The sequence below is a fragment of the Trichechus manatus genome, unplaced genomic scaffold (genome assembly GCF_000243295.1).
Source record: "Trichechus manatus latirostris isolate Lorelei unplaced genomic scaffold, TriManLat1.0 scaffold00080, whole genome shotgun sequence".
NCBI classification, from domain to species: domain Eukaryota; kingdom Metazoa; phylum Chordata; class Mammalia; order Sirenia; family Trichechidae; genus Trichechus; species Trichechus manatus.
Window position 1 is genome coordinate 7,040,636 of NW_004444016.1, and position 17,374 is coordinate 7,058,009.

The 17,374-nt window shown below is 43.2% G+C and overlaps 1 protein-coding gene across 1 annotated transcript in view; it reads right to left on the reverse strand.

Moving 5' to 3' along the window:
- The window catches only part of NRG2 (neuregulin 2), a 217,325-nt gene that overhangs the window by 176,474 nt on the left and 23,477 nt on the right, over window positions 1–17,374 (reverse strand). The window lies entirely within an intron of this gene.

Here is a 17,374-nt window from a genome sequence, read left to right on the forward strand (position 1 = left end):
AAAAAATGTTCCACCCTTTGACCTAGCAATTCCTTTTCTAGGAATTATCCTAAAGAAATAAGAGTTGTAAACAAAGATTAATGCATAAGGTTGGGCAGTCCAGTAGAGAAATGTTCCACACCAGGAGGTTGACAAAATAAGGTATGAAATGTTCATAAGTTGGCCCAGAAAAAACCAAACCTGTTTCCATCAAGTGAATTCCAACTCATAGCAGCCCTATAGAACAGAGTAGAACTGACCCACAGGGTTTCCAAGGCTGTAAATCTTTATGGAAGCGGACTGCCACATCTTTCTCCCATGGAGTGGCTGGTGGGTTTGAACCGCCAACCTTTCAGTTAGCAGCCAAGTGCTTAACCACTGTGCAACCAGGGCTCCTTAAGGTGGTCTACTACATGCCTATTAAAAACCACACTTCCCATGAATAGTTTGCCATATATTACAGTATGATCCCAATTTGGTGTGTGTGTAGTGGGAGAGTGTTATGGATTGAATTGTGTCCCCCAAAATATGTGTTGTAAATCTTAACCCCTATACCTGTGGATGTAATCCCATTTGGGAACAGGATTTTCTTTGTTATATTAATAAGCTATATCATGGTAGGGTGCGTATTAAGCCAATCACCTCTGAGATATAAAATGAGCAGATTAGGCACAGAGAGGCAAGCAGAGATGGGGGAAGATAGATGTCATAATACATGAAGATTGGCAAGGAACTGAAGAACAGAAAGAAGCTAAGAAGAGACAAGGATCTTCCCTCAGAGCTGACAGAGAGAGAGCACCGTCCCCTAGAGCCAGGGCCCTGAATTCAGACTTTTAGCTTCCTAAACTGTGAGAAAATAAAATTTCAGTTTGTTAAAAGTCGCCCACTTGTGGTATTTCTGTTATAGCAGCACTAGATAACCAAGACAGGGAGAGATATGCAAATTAAAAATACAGGAAGAAAATACACAATACAGGAAGAAAGTATACATTAATAGTGATTCTCTCCAGGTAGTTGAGATACCGATAGATTTTTTTTTTTTTATTGTTGTAGTTTAAGTGAAAGTTTACAATTCAAGTTAGTTTCTCATACAAAAATTTATACATACATTGTTATGTGACCCTAATTGCGCTCCCTATACTGTGACAGCACACGCCTCCTTTCCACCCCTGATAGCCCGTGTCCATTCACCCAGCTCCTGACCCTCTCTGCCTTCTCATCTCACCTCCGGGCAGGAGCTGCCCATTTAGTCTCATGTATCTACTTGAGCTAAGAAGCACACTCTTCATGAGCATCATTTTATGTCCCACAGTCCAGTCCAAACTTTGTCTGAAGAGTTGGCCTCAGGAATTGTTTTTGATAGATCTTTTTAAAATTTTCTTCTTCATATTTTTGTTTCTAAATTTTTTCCAATACATGCATATTACTTTTTTAATAAGAAAATAGACAATCTCCATTTTATGGGTGAATAAACAGAGCTATACAGTCTCATTGGCACTGTAGTGGTGCAGTGGTTAAGAGCTTGGCTGCTAACCAAATGGTCGGCAGTTCGAATCCACCAGCCGCTCCTTGGAAACCCTGGAGACAGTTACACTCTGTCCTATAGGGTTGCTATGAATTGGAATAGACTCAACGACAACAAGTTTGGTTTTGGTATACAGTCTCATTAACTTGCCCAAGTGTCTTCAATGAGTCAGCAGTGAAACAAGCAAACAAAAAAAGATCCCAGGTCTCAAACGCCCAGCTCCTCTCACAAGCTGCCAGTGTATGTGCAGTGGTAGCTTCAGGACAGTGATCCTCAACTGGGACAATCTTGTCCCCCACAGGACAGTCGGTGTGTCTAAAGACACTTTCGGTTGTCACAACTAGGAGTGGTGCTACTGGCATCTAGTGGATAGAGGTCAGGGATGCTGCTAAACATCTTGCAACACACAGAACAGACCCCCACAAAAAAGAATTATCCAGCTCAAAATGCCAATAGTGTCACTGTTGAGAAATCCTGCTCTAGGAGAAGGAACTACAAATTTAACCCCTCACCACTGGACTTTTAGTTCAAAGGTACATCAGGAACGTCTAACCTGCTTCACATCTTGTGCAAGCTGTAGTGCCTTCTGCTTCAAACAGGATCTGACTTGGTGGTTAACGGGCCCCAAGGTGCAGAGCACCAAGGACTTTATCACTTATATTAAGCAACCTTCTGCTTCCAACTGGAGAAAAATAAATTGCTCATTTCACTCCAGAGCCAAAATGGACACAAACAGGACACAGCCTAGGATCAAGAGCTCAAAACAGAGATGAGCCAATGGGATGGTCGAGTAAGTCACTGTCAGGGCAACTCCATCAGACTGAGGAGCAAGAGGACTGTTTGCATGTCTTTCCTCTGCATCTTCACTTCTAGCACCTTGAGAGTCCTGAGTCACCATGCTAGACTTAACTTCCAAGTGTCTTTAGGGTAGAAGCAAAAGGGAAGAGCCCCACCCAAGCCCTGAAAAGGAGTCTTTTCCTCTCTGAAACTCTCTTCTCTATCAAAGGGGCCATCTGCTTGGACTTACCTGTGAGTTTCAAGGGAAGATTAATATGAGGCCAGCTTTTTATTCTCCCTGAGACCTTGGGCCCAACTTGGCAACTCACAGGACTCAAGAGCTAGAAAGAACCTTGGCCCAACACCCCTCCCTTTATAGATCAGGAAACCAAGTCCCAGAGAAACTAAGGATTAGGCCTAAGTCATACAGCTATGGTAGAGCCAATACCTGAACCCAGATCTTCCAGTCTCTCTATTCCATAACAGCATCTCAGTTACAGAAGTCCAGGGCTGGGGGACTCACAGTCACCAGTCTTACAAGAGGAAGCTGCTGCTCTCTGGTGACATTTCACAGGAGAAGATGTGGGGAAAACCATATAGGAATGTGTACACAATGGGTAGTATGGTATCTGTGTGTCCTATTTAGCTGCAGCCACTGAGGACAAGCTCAGAGTCTAGGCAGAAGACGCATGAGAATCAGAGATCCATCCCCCAACAGGTGTGAATCTCTACTGTTATTACTGCCATATACTTTGAGTAGCGCAACAAATCACAACTCAGCCAAAACAGGAGGGTTCTGGTCCCATGCAGTTGCTCCTAGCCCCTTTCACTGGATAGCTGACCACACAACTACTTGCTGCATCAATTCAACAAATACTTATTGAACACTTATTATATGCCAGAAACTGAGCTAGGCACAGGCCACTTGGGTCTAATTCAATCTGTCTAAAGTCCAACCCTATTGCAGACCTTATTATTGGGTTGCTGAGAGATCCCTTACTCTTTACCACTCTAAGTCTTCCCACAGTGAGCTCACGTTTATCTAAGCTGGCTTAGGAGAATCTAGCTTTGACTTGTGAGCAAAACTAAAACGAAATGAATTGCACATGTACTGCAATAAATTCTAGATGGCTCAGCATTAAATGTCAACTTAAAACCTAGAAGGGAAGAGAATAGCCTATTTACCCCCAGCAGTGGCGGGAAAATAATCTCCTGGCAATTGATAAGACTGATGTGTTAAAAAAGATAGAAGAATGAAGACAGGGAAGGTATAGTATTATGGTTAGAATATGGGCTCTGAAGTCAGACAGGCCTACCTACCTCCGCCACTTAGTCAGTGTGGCCTAGGGTAAGTTATCTAACTTCTCTGAGTCTCAGTTCCCCATATGAACAATGGGATAATAGCAATAGTATCAACCCCCTAGGGTTGCCATGAGGACTGAATGAGATAACGTGTGCAAAACAATTACGTGGCTCTGGTATGTATTCAGTATCTATTATTTCTGGCACTTAGGAGCCACTCAGTGCTCCTCCTCCAATTTGACCCTCCGCTTCCCCTGGAAGATCCTAGTAAAATGACACCACAAACTAACACCACTATCTCTTCATCTCTCAGGCACTAGCAGCCCTGCCCTAGACAAATGACATCCTGGTGCCCAGAACCATCTTGGGGTGACACCAACTGACCCAGAAATCCTGAAAGTCTGGTCTGGAATATGGTTAAACAAAACAAAACAAAAAAAGCAGTTGCCATCAAGTTGACTCTGCCTCATGGCAACCCCATGTCTGTCAGCGTTGAACTGTGTTCCATAGTCCATAGGGTTTTCAGTGGCTGATTCTTCAGAAGTAGATCACCAGGCCTTTCTTCCAAGCCACCTCTGAGTGGACTTGAACCTACAACCTTTCAGTTAGCAGCCAAGTGAGCGTGTTAATTGTTTCCACCATGCAGGGACTCCAGAATACAGTAAGGGAGGAAGGAAAGCTGTTGCCTAACCAATAGAAGAAGGAGCTCAACAACCCTACCATACTGTAAGGATTCACTACTCACTCAAAACCCACGGAAAAATCAGTAGCATCTCAGATTGTTGCTGCTGCTGCTGCAGGACAAGGACACATGAAGTCTCGAGCCTGCCTGTCTCGGAGTGAAAATGTCCTAAATCTAAGGGCCAGATCTCTTCCTTCCCAGAACTAAACTGAAGGCTCCTCAAGAGTAGACCCTTGTATTCTATATTCCCCATTTAACACTCTAAATGGAATTCTACACACAGGAGGCACTTAAAAAATGCTTTGAACTTTAGTTCATCTGTTCTACCTCCTAGTTCGTTGTCCAGTGCCCGGGCTCTTAAGAGCTTGCGCAAGGCCATCCAAAGCACAACAATTGGTCTCTTTTTGCCTGGAGCAACAAAGGAAGAATGAGAGTTAGGAATAAAAAAAACCAAACCTGTTGCTGTTGAGTTGATTGCAACTCAGGGTGACCCTAGAGGACAGAGTAGAACTGCCCCATAGGGTTTCCAAGGATATAAATCTTTATGGAAGCATACTACCACATCTTTCTCCTACGGAGCGGCTGGTGGGTTCGAACCACTGACCTTTTGGTTAGCAGTTGAGTGTTTAACCACTGCACCACCAGAGCTCCCTAGAGTCAGGAATAGGAGGTGAAAATGGAATGTATGGCTAATTGCCTCCACAAACATCCACCTTCTTTGCCATGAGACCAGGAGAACTGGATGGTGTCCAGATACTGTTATGGAACATTTTGATCAAAGAGTCTATAGAAGGAAACCTGATCAAAACCTGCAAATGCAGGCAGCACAACTTGTACAAGGAAAGGTCATGGAAGCTCCACAAACACATCCGAACTCCCTGAGGGACTGAATTGCTGGGCAGAGGGCTGTGGAGACCATGCTCTCGGGGAATATCTAGCTCAATTGGCATAACACAGTTTATAAAGAAAATGTTCTACATTCTACCTTGGTGAGTAGCGTCTGGGGTCTTAAAAGCCTGTGAGCAGCCATCAAAGATACTCCAACGGTCTCACCCCTTCGGGAGCAAGAGGGAATGAAGAAAACAAGACATAAGAGAAAGACTAGTCCAAAGGACTAATGGACCGCAGCTACCACGGCCTCCACCAGACTGAGTCCAGTACAGCTGGATGGTGCCCAGGTACCACCACTGACTGCTCTGACCGGGATCACAACAGAGGGTTCTGGACAGAGCTGGAGAAGGATGTAGAACAAAATTCTAACTCACAAAAAAGAGACCAGATTTACTGGCTTAAAGGAGACTGGAGAAACCCTGTGAGCGTGGCCCCCAGACACCTGTTGGCTCAGTGGTGAAGTCGCTTCCGAGGTTCGCCGTTCAGCCAGGGAGTGGACAGCCCCATAAAAACAAATGGGACTGGTGAGGCACAGCAGTCCAGGGACAAGGGCTGGAAGGCAGAGGGCGACGGGAAAGCTGGTGATAGGGAACCCAAGGTTGAGTAAGGATAGTGTTGATGTGTTGTGGGGTTGTTAACCATTGTCATAGGGCAACATGTGTACTAACTGTTAAATGAGAAACTATTTTGTTCTGTAAGCCTTCATCTAGACTGCGAATAGCAGCACAATTGGAGGAGCATAGTTGATGTCACTGAATGGTGCATGTAGAAATTTTTTAAATGGCGTATCTTTGGCTATGTATATTTTCACCAAAAAAAAAAAAAAAAAAAAATCGAGAAGGGAGTGGGGTGACATGTCGTGGGGTTGTTAACCAGTGTCATAGAACAATATGTGTACTACTGTTTCATGAGAATCTATTTGTTCTGTAAGCCTTCACTTGAAGTACAATAAAAAATAATAATTAAAAAACAAACAAACAAACAACAAAAAAAAGACACAAGGAAAAGATTAGTCCAAAAGACTAATGGACCACAACTACCACGGCCTCCACCAGACTGAGTCCAGTACAACTAGATGGTGCCCGGCTACCACCACTGACCGCTCTGACCGGGATCACAACAGAGGTTCCCGGACAGAGCTGGAGAAAAATGTAGAACAAAATTCTAATTCACAAAAAAAAGACCAGACTTACTGGCCTGACAGGAACTGGAGAAACCCTGAGAGTATGGCCCCCGGACACCCTTTTAGCTCAGTAGTGAAGTCACTCCCAAGGTTCACCCTTCAGCCAAAGATTAGACAGCCCCATAAAACAAAACAAGACTAATGGGGCACAACAGTCCAGGGACAATGACTAGAAGGCAGGAGGGGACACGAAAGCTGGTAATAGGGAACCCAAGGTTGAGAAGGGACAGTGTTGACATGCCGTGGGGTTGTTAACCACTGTCATAAAACAATATGTATACTAACTATTAATGAGAAACTATTTGTTCTATAAACCTTCATCTAAAGTACAATAAATAAATAAATAAATATTTAAAAAATGATCAACTTTATTAAGCAGAGACCAATTTATTGGAGAATGCTTCTAAAACTGGACAAAGAGCATCTAAATCTCCTGCTATAAACAGAAACCTGGTGGCTTTGTAACAGAGGAAGAGTTCTCAGCAGGGGTTTGGGCTAAAAGACGAATCACAAGGCCCCAGAGAAAATGTTTTGACTTCAGATGGCAAGGTTCTTGGATTTAAAAGAAATGGAATCTTTAGAAAAATTACATTGCAAAAGGAAATCTTGACATGTTTCCATTGCTACTTGGGTTTAAAGGTGTCTGCAAGTCTCACGTCTTATTGAAAACCACCTGGGAGAACCACAAAACCACACTGTAGATCTATTCCCTCCCTGTCAACACAAGTGAATAACTGGCTGAGGACACTCGCTGAATCTTCTGCTCAGCCTGAGAATGTGACTTTGAGAGAAGAACTTTGTGAACTGCACTCTGCTAGCATACTCAAGATGAGATTTACTGATCTGCCTCTAGACAAAGCGTGGATTTCTGTGAAAAAGTAGGATTCTGCCGTTCACAGGAAAGAAATGAACATTTTGCTGCCGTTAAATGTGTGAATAAGATTTTTCTTGTTTAACAAGCATCAGAAATTGTCTCATTTCAGTTGAAATCTGTGTCTTTAACCAGCAAAATACAAACACAGGTTTCAATTAAGAGGTAAATTTTATTCATAATTTTTAGTTTCCAAAATAATGCTTTTCATGTATTTATATAGGCCAATGAAAGACATCAAGAAACTAACATATGTATGTAATGATTTTGTAACTGCTAGATCTATATGGGAGCCTGATCATGTCACTCTGTGAGGAAATGCTTAGCTAAACAGACAAACAAAAAAGCATCAAATGCAGAACAGAATTTAAAATTCTCATGGACTCCAGACTTTTCGGAGCCATGAAGGCTGGATGAACCCCCAAAACTATTGCCCTAAGATAATCTTTATATCTTAAACCAAAAATAGCCCCTGAAGTCTTCTTAAAATCAAACAATAGTGTAGTTTAACTAGTAAACAATGTCTGCCTTGAGCATTATGCTCTTTTAAGATCTATCTATATGGATCAGGGGTCCTGGTGGTTAAGAGCTACAGCTGCTAACCATAAAGGTCAGCAGTTTGAATCCAACAGCCACTCCTTGAAAACCCTATGGAGCAGTTCTACTCTGCCCTGTAAGGTCGCTATGAGTCGGAATTGACTCAACAGCAGCAGGATCTGGGATCAAATTGACAACAGCAACCTGAAAAAGTAGATAGGAACCTTAGAGGGTAGTGAGTTTATTTTAATGAGGGAGGAACAACTCAGAAAAGGAGGGTGAGACTGGTTGCACAACTAGAAGAATGTAATCAGTCACCAAATTGTACCTGTAGAAATTTGAACTGGTGTATGTTTTTGCTGTGCATATTCTCAACAACAAAAATAATACATTATTTTAAAAAATGTTTTGAACTAGTACTTCTTTACTGTCAGAATATAGAACCAGGAATGTGCACCTTAAGTTCACAGGTGAAGTATGCCAGGACCAACTCTCCTCAGAACCCTCAGTGACCCAGGTGGAGAACTTGAAAGCATCTGATGTCACAGCATGGTGTTCTCTTGCTCCCCAAGACTTGTTAATGTTTCCCAAACATACTTTGAATCTGGCCCCTTCACAGTGTCCACTGCCATTGCCTTGTTCAGGCCTACCTCATCCCTCAACTGATCTTTTTTAGATTCCTGCTTCTGGAGGTTCTCCCTGTCACCAGACCTTCCAGACTCCCATTTGTCCCCCACACAGCCATCAGAGGCCAAAAACTAGTCAGATCCCTTTCCCACATAAAAGCCCTCAAGGGATCTCCTCTTGGTACAAAGGGTAAAGACAAAACTTCTCAGCGTAGCACACAAGACACTTTACCATCCAGCCACAACCTATCTTGGCAGACACATCTCCCATCACTTTGAATACACAGTGTTTTCATGCCTTCATATCATTGTCCATGTTATTACCTCAGTCTAGATCGTCTTCATTAAAATTCTCTTGGGCCATCTCCTCTTAGCTCTCCTTCATCTCTCTCTGGCAAACTCCTTAGACCTCCTTCAGGACTAGGGTAGGCAGCCTCTGAGATGGACCCCAATGATCCCACCTCCCAGTGTTCATACCCCTGTGTAATACTCTCCCCTGAGTGTGGGCTCTTCCCCAAATATGCCAGGCATGCGTCAACCTTCGTGCCTTTGTGCTTTCTATTCCCTCTGCGTGGAACTTCCTTCACCAAGATATCCACATGTCTAACTTCCTCACCTTCTTCAAGTCTCTGCTCTAATGTCACCTTATAAATTAGGTCTACTTCAACCACCTATTTAAAACTGCAGCCCACCCACCCATTTCCTTCCCATTCAATTCTTTTCATAGTATTTATCACCTTCTAAAGGCTATTTAATTTACTTATTTATTATGTATATTTTGTGTGTTTTGTCTTTCTCCACTAGAAAGTAAATTCCATAAGGGCAGAGATTTTGTCTGTCTAATATCCCAAGCACCTGGAAGAAGTCCCGATACATAAGAGAAACTCAATAAATATTGTTGAATGAATAAATAAACCCAGCATTTTTACATTACCAGTTGCCATTGAATTGATTCTGACTCATGGTGACCCTATGTGTGCCAGAGTAGAACAGTGCTCCATAGGGTTTTCAATGGCTGATTCTCTGGAAGTAGATCGTCAGGCTTTTCTTCTAAGGCACCTCTGGGAGGACTCACATCCAACCTTCCAGTTAGCAGTTGAGTGTGTTAACCATTTACTAGATACCAACCAAATATTCAATAAATGAGTGAATGAATAAATGAAAGTTTCATCTATCACTAGACTGTGAACTTCCCATGGGCTGGGATGTGACTTACTCATTTTGCACCCCCAGTACCCTGGACAGTGATGGGTGTTCAATAAACATTGGTTAAATAAAAGAAAAATACTAAAAATGAGCAAGGTGAGAGAGTGAGGTGAGACTGGAAACATTCAAGTGTTCACATTCTAAGTATCCTGTTCCCTCCATGGCCACTCCCAGCCTAGAAATATCTATTTCTGGATCTTTCAGGATGTAATTCTTAACCACTAGAATGAAATGGTCAAGTAAACACAATGGAGGAAGGGACACCTTACTGAAGAAGGGCTTCCGTGCAGGCTTTAACCAAGGCTTTATCATCAGGATGCAGAGGTAGGGTCTCCAGGTGGGCACACAGTGATCTCATAGGTAAACAGATGCAAAAGAAGCTCCCAGAAGCTTTCACTCCTGTGTCAGACTTCCAGCCCCCAAATTCTGATAACCCAGAAACTGGAAAATCAAGTTACTTCAACAAACACATCCTTGTTTTTCTCCATTCAGGGCTCCACATCTCAATAAGTAAGGCTGGCACTGGCTCAAAGACTTTTGCAGCACATCATTCATATTGAGCACTGAGGTAGGGGGAGGTGGAATGACTCCTTACACCACACGTGTGGGACAGGCTGGCTCCTACCTGCCACACCTTCAAGTCAGGGAGGAAGCAATCAGCCTTCCTGACTCCAGAGTGCTGCTTGCAACTGGAGAGCAGAGTTGGGCACATATAGGCCGTGATCTGTAAGAGTCAGGAAAGGCGTGGTACAGAAAGAGAGCTAGTACAAACCTGAAAGTCAGGGGACAGGATTTATGCCTTGGCTACTATCTCACTCTATGACCTTGGGCAAATCATTTCACTCTCTGGGCCTTAGTCTCCTCACATTTAAAACTAAGATATTTTACCAGATAATCTCACTATATAAGACTTACAAAATTGAACTATTATTCTCTAAATTGACACTTTTGGAGAAGAGCATTGTTTGCATACATCTTAACTCTCTCCTCCCCAATTCAGCTGCCATTCATTCATAAAAATAAACATATCCTGGTGCCACCTATGTGCCAGATACTGTGCTAGAGCTGGGCACACAGCAGTGAATAAGACAGACACAGTATCCGCCCTCCCTATGGTCTAGCAGGGAGACAAACATCAGACATCAAACGATTATTTTGTTACAACCATGAATAAGTGCTAAAGAGGAGTGGCAACGATCTGCACTGTGTGAGCAGATACAGCATATCTGTGAGCTAGTCTGGGATCTCAGAAAGCCTTCCTTAAGGAAGTAAAACCTGAGCTATGCACCAAAGCTCAAAAGAACAGGTAGGAATTAACTTCTTGTTGTTGGGTGCCATCAAGTCAATTCTGACTCACAGCGACCCCATGTGATAGAGTAAAACTGCCTCCATAGGGTTTTCTTGGCTGTAATCTTTACAGAAGCAGATCGCCAGGTTTTTCTCCTGTGAAGCCGCTGCGTGGGTTTGAACTGCCAACCTTTTGGTTAGCAGCTGAGCATTCAACCATTGCACCACCAGGGCTTAACGAGCTGAGAAAAGAAGGGCATTTCAGGGAAAGGAAAGAAAATATACAATTGCCCTGAGGCAGGTGGGGGGTTGTTATGCCCAAGGTCAGTGCCGACTGAATGAAAGTGAGGAGCAGTGGGGCAGAGACAATACTGGTGAAGTCAGCACAGGTGAGATCACGTAGGACCTTGTAGGCTTTGGGAGGGATTTGGTACTGGTGTATATTAAAGTTAATGAAAGAGATTTGAGCAGAGAGGTGGGGGGTGGCAGAGTGAGACATGATTAGACTTGTGTTTTTATAAGCTCTCTGTGTGGAAAATTGACCCTAAGAGGGCACAAAACCCAAGCCAAACCAATTGCTATCGAGTTGATTTCAACTCATGGCGACCCCATGCACGTCACAGTAGAACTGTCTCCATAGGGCTTTCAAAGGTTGTGATCTTACAGAAGTAGATCGCCAGGCCTTTCCTCTGTGGCACCACTGGATGGATTTGAACTGTTAGCCTTTTGGCTAGTAGTAGAGCACAAACCATTTGTGCCACCTAGGGACCTGTAAGGGGACACAAGTAGTTGTAAAAACACCAGTAATGAAGCAACTACAGTAAACCAGGTAAAGGATGATCAGTATTTGACAAGGATGATGTCAACAAAAAAGCAAAGAGATTTGAGAGAGATTTTGGAGGTAAAATTAACAGGCTGGAGAGGGAGGTAGTAAGAAAGAAGAAAGTTATCTTAGGTGAAGGGAAGGACAGCACACACTACAGGATAAGTCAGCACAACTGGACTAAATCAAAGCTAAGAAGTTTCCTGAATACAACCAAACACTTTGAGGGACAGAGTAGCAGGGGCGGGGTTCTGGGAACCCTGGTTTCAGGGAACATCTAGATCAATTGGCATAACAAAGTTTTTTAAGAAAATGTTTTACATCCCACTTTGGTGAGTGGCGTCTAGGGTCTTAAAAGCTAGTGAGCGGCCATCTAAGATGCATCCATCGGTCCCAACCCACTTGGAGTAAAGGAGAATGAAGAACACCATGGACACAAGGAAAGTATTAGCCCAAGAGACAGAAAGGGCCACATAAACCAGAGACTTCATCAGCCTGAGACTAGAAGAACTAGATGGTGCCCAGCTGCCATAATGACTGCCCTGACAGGGAATACAACAGACAGTCCCTGATGGAGCATGAGAAAAGTGGGGTCCAGAACTCAAATTCTAGTAAAAAGACTAGATTTAATGGTTTGATTGAGACTGGAAGGACCCTGGAAGATATGGCCCCCGGACTGTCTGTTAACCCAAAGCTAAAACCATTCCCAAGGCCAACTCTTCAGACAAAGATTAGACTGGACTATGGGACATAAAATGATACTTGTGAAGACTGTGCTTCTTAGCTAAATGGGCAGCTCCTGTCCAGAGGTGAGATGAGAAGGCAGAAAGGGTCAGGAGCTGGTTAAATGGACACAGGAAATCCAGGGTGGAAAGAAAGAGTGTGCTGTCACAGTATATGAAGACCAACAAGGGTCATAAAACAATGTATGTATAAATTTTTGTATGAGAGACTACCTTGAATTGTAAACTTTCACTTAGAGCACAACAATAGAAAAAAAAAAAGGAAAGAAGGAAGTACAAAAGCACAACTGAAGTGGTTGAACTAGGGGGTCCTGGAAGAGGAGCAAGTTTGGAAAAGAGGTTATATTATTATTTTAGTTTGGGACATGTTGAGTTTGAGATATATGTAAGATAGCAAGAAGAGAAGATGAGTAAGCAGGTGAATATATGAACCTGGAGCTATAAGATCTCCAACTGAAAGAGATGAAACTGTAAATCTGAGAGCCCCCATAGACACAGTCACTAAAGCCATGAAAACTGCCTAAAGAGAGTATAGGAGAAGCAAAGAGAGCCTAGGATGGAGACTTGAAGAACTACTACATGCAAAGAGTGGGTAGAGAAGTAAGAGCTGAACAAAGAGAATGTGAAGGAATGACCAGAGAGGTAGGAAGAAAACTAAGAGTGATATGACAGAAGGGAACAATGTCTTTCAAAAAGTCAGGATTGGTCAACAGTACTGAGGTGCTAAGAGGTGAAATAACAGGGGAATGAGTCATGTACATTAGGTTTAGCGAGGCAGTCCCTCCTTGAATCACTTAGAGCAGTTTTTTTTCTTTTTTAAATGATATTTTATCGTGTTTTCAGTGAAGGTTTATATAGCAGTTTAGGTTCCCATTCAACAATTTCTGCACAAATTGTTCAGTGACATTGGTTAACTATGCACGGACATTGTCATTATTTCCGTTCTGGTTGTTCTATTTACATTAATCTAGTCTCCCTGCTCCCTTACCTTCTCATCTTTGTTTTAAAGTAATTGCTGACCATTTGGTCTCATATAGATCTTTTTTTTTTAAAGGAACACAGTACTCACAGGTGATATTCTTTATTTTGTGAGCCAATCTGTTATTTAGCTAAAAGGTGATCTCAGGGGCTTATTTCGGTTCAAGGTTTAAAGAGTATCTCAGGGCAATAGTCTCAGGGAGTCCTCCAGTCTCAAGCGGTCCAGTAAGTCTAGATTTTTTTAAGAATTTGAGGTTATAGCCCACATTTTTCTCCCATTCTATCAGGATTCATCTATTGCAGCCCTGATCAGAACGGTCAGTAGTAATAGCTGGGCACCATCTCATTCTTCTGGTCTCAGGGTAGATGAGGCTGTTGTTCATTAGTCTTTGAGTCTTTTGTTTCCATCTTTCCCACTTTGTTGTACTTTAAGTGAAAGTTTACAATTCAAGTTAGTCTCTCATACAAAAATTTATACATACAGTGTTATGTGACCTTAGTTGCTCTCCCTATACTGTGATAGCACACTCCTCCTTTCTGCCCGGGATTCCCCGTGTCCATTCAACCAGCTCCTGGCCCTCTCTGCCTTCCTATCTTGCCTCTGGACAGAAACTGCCCATTTAGTCTCATGTATCTACTTGAGCTAAGAAGCACAGTCTTCACAAGTATCATTTTATGTCCAATAGTCCAGTCTAATCTTTGTCTGAAGAGTTGGCCTCAGGAATGGTTTCAGTTCTGGGCTAACAGAGAGTCTGGGGGCCATGTCTTCCAGGGTCCCTCCAGTCTTAAACAAACCACAAAGTCTGGTCTTTTTACTAGGATTTGAGTTCTGCACCCCACTCTTCTCCTGCTCCATCAGGGACTCTCTGTTGTGTTCCCTGTCAGGGTGATCATTGTGGTAGCCAGGCACCAACTAGTTCTTCTGGTCTCAAGTCGACAAAGTCTCTGGTTTATGTGGCCCTTTCTGTCTCTTGGGCTAATACTTTCCTTGTGTCCATGGTGTTCTTCACTCTCCTTTACTCCAGGTGGGTTGGGACAAATTGATACATCTTAGATGGCCACTCACTAGCTTTTAAGACCCCAAATGCCGCTCACCAACCCACTTAGAGCAGTTTTGATTGAGTGAGAGTTTGGGTAGAAGACAGATGGAAATGTGAGGAGAGGCCATGAAATAGAGACAAGGTGTACAGACTGTCCTTTCAAGAAGTTTGACTGTGAAAAATAAAGAAAGATAGGTGGTAAATTAACATGGGAGAGACTTGAGTATGTTGAAAAGTGGATAGGCACAATTCAGTACAGATGGGGAGGAGGAGGGGACCATAGAGTGAAAAAAAAGTAGATGATATAAGGTTCCTGAGAAAGTGTAAAGGGATGGACTATGGAGCATAGGAGGAAGACTGGCCTCAGTCAGCAAGAGACAGCTCCTCTGTTACATCAGAGGGGAGGAGGAGAGGCAAGTATGAAGGTCAGTTTATATTCATCCCACCAAACACACAAAGTCATAAAGGTCCTCTCTGCTAATGTTTTCCAGAGAAAACCTCACAATCTACAGGTCTACATATTCTTGGTGAGCCAGTGATGATCTCAGGAAGCAAACAACTTCTACAGGCTCTATTTGACACCTGATAGAGAACTATACTCCTTCTGGACTGCTCCTGAGTTAGAACAAGGTAAAATGGGAGCTGCATCAGGCAGGACTGTCCACAGGTGATGTGACATGATCTTGGGAGATGACCTAGGTGTGACCAGGTCAAATCTGGGGAAATGACTAAATGAAATAGAAGAGAAGTCACAAGAGGCAGCATGCAGACAGAGGGATGGGCATGCTAGTAGAGAAAAACAGTCCCACTCCTTCATGTGGTAACTTTAGAAGAGAAGAAGGGGTTGGGGGGCAGAGGCTGTCTAGATGCCTGAAAGACTAAGATCTTATTTGACACACTCATTCATATGGAAATATCTCCCATGTCAATGACCAGCCACCAAACCTGTAGCTCCCCCTGGCCTGGAATCTGGAGCAGTTTCTCCAATTCATTGTCTCATAGCCATAGCTATGAGCATTTCTCAGCCTGAAGTGCAAAAGCAGCACCCGGATATAAAGATTTCAGAGGACAAAGTGGTTGTCAAGGTCACAAGGAAGCAGAAAACCAAAATGCAGAGGCGCCAGCTCAGTACTCAGCCCCTGCAGATATAAACCTACACCCACTCCCCACACACACGCACCAGTTCAGGTTCTGCTCCGCCAACCTGCTCTCGTTTTCAACCATCTGAGGCATTCCTTCCTTGGTCCACAAGAAGGGATACTCATTTGCAGTGACTGCTTATAACAAAAGCTCATCCCCACGGGAAAATTGACAAAAAAAAGCTTAATTCCAAAGAAAGAAACGTAGAAGGAACCTATTTAGAATGCTATCTCCTAGGTCCCTGTCATCCAAAGTCCCCAAAGCTTTGAGGAAGACAGAAGGAGAAGAACGGCAGGGAATCATGGGGAGGTGATAACTGGCACTTAGCAGGCTGCCTATAATAAGCAAATGACATAATAGAAATAAACACAGCTTAGGGGAGACGTGCTGCAAGCACTGCCCTAGCAGGCCCAGGGGCTCAAGGGAGTCATGCTGGGCTAGAAACCCGGTTATTTCTAGGGCACCCAGCAGCATCTGACCTGAATCAGGAGGCAATGGAAACAAGGGCCAGAGGACAGCCAATCAGAGGCTAAGAAACACAGCACAGCTCTAACCAGGGGGCCCTGGCCACTGCCCCATCTCCAGAGTTGGGCAGGGTGAAAAACACAGAGCTTTTCAAAGAATCAAGTCTCTTGAGGCTCCACGTTAGTCCTGGAGGGAATGACTCCCGGGTAATCTGTAAGAGCAAATAATCCTCTTATCGCTCCTCTGTTTTCAGACTGGCTCTGCCTGGAAAGTTAGGTCCGTCACTTATAACTAGTATGACCACATTGAAACTCACCTAATTTTTTGAGCCTCAGGTTCCTAGACGTAAAATTAGGATGGGAAGGCCTACCTCCCTAGGTTGTTGTGAAGAGCAAATGAAGTCATGTCTGTAAAAGTACATGCTCAACAAATGTTAGCACCTCTCTCTTACCACTTCTTGTCTGAGGATTTACATGCTTAATGTTAAGTTCTTAGTCTACATTCCCTGAACATACAACAGAGTACAAGAAAGGGATTGGCTTAGAAATCTCATTGTCATTCAACATTTCTTGTAGATAATTCAAAAAGTGAAAAGTCCACACCCAGATGTTGTCTCAGGAGACTGAGACAACAAAAACTGGTACTAAGGAAGAAGCTCTGAATTTGCAGCTGAATCTGAAGAGGTTTGAAAAGAAAAAATGAAAACAAGAACAGAATTCCCGGGGAAAAGAAGCTTCATGAAGACTTGATTGGTAGTCCTGTCACTTGGAAGGTTCATGTTAGGGGTTAACCAGCAAGAGGAGACCCAGCTCCTCACCTTCCAACACCCCAGAGCCCAATACAATAAAATCCAAACGAATATAATAACCCAAAATGCATCTTGCCTTTCACTTTTCAGAGAAAGCAGGGAAGGACAACAAAATTGTTGTTAATTTTTTTTTTAAATCAATAGGCAGGATACGTCCCAAGATCAACACAAATATGTTAAACCTTCCAGTTCTACAGTTTTGTACATTGAGAACCAATGACCATAACACACACCGCAAGACTCTCAAAGACAGACTAAATTCTATATTACTGAGCCAGCAAAATGTTGATACATTTTAGCAAGGTTTTCTCTAACAAAGGCTGAGATAAAATAGCTTTTCAGGTAGAAAAAAGAGTTGCCCCGGGCTAGTGCAAATAGATTATGTGCTCAGCTGATAGCTGAAAGGTTGGAGGTTCAAGTCCACCCAGAGGCACCTTGGAAAAAAGCCCTGGTGATCTACATCCAAAAAAATCAGCCATCAAAAACCCTATGGAGAAAATGAAAAAGGATC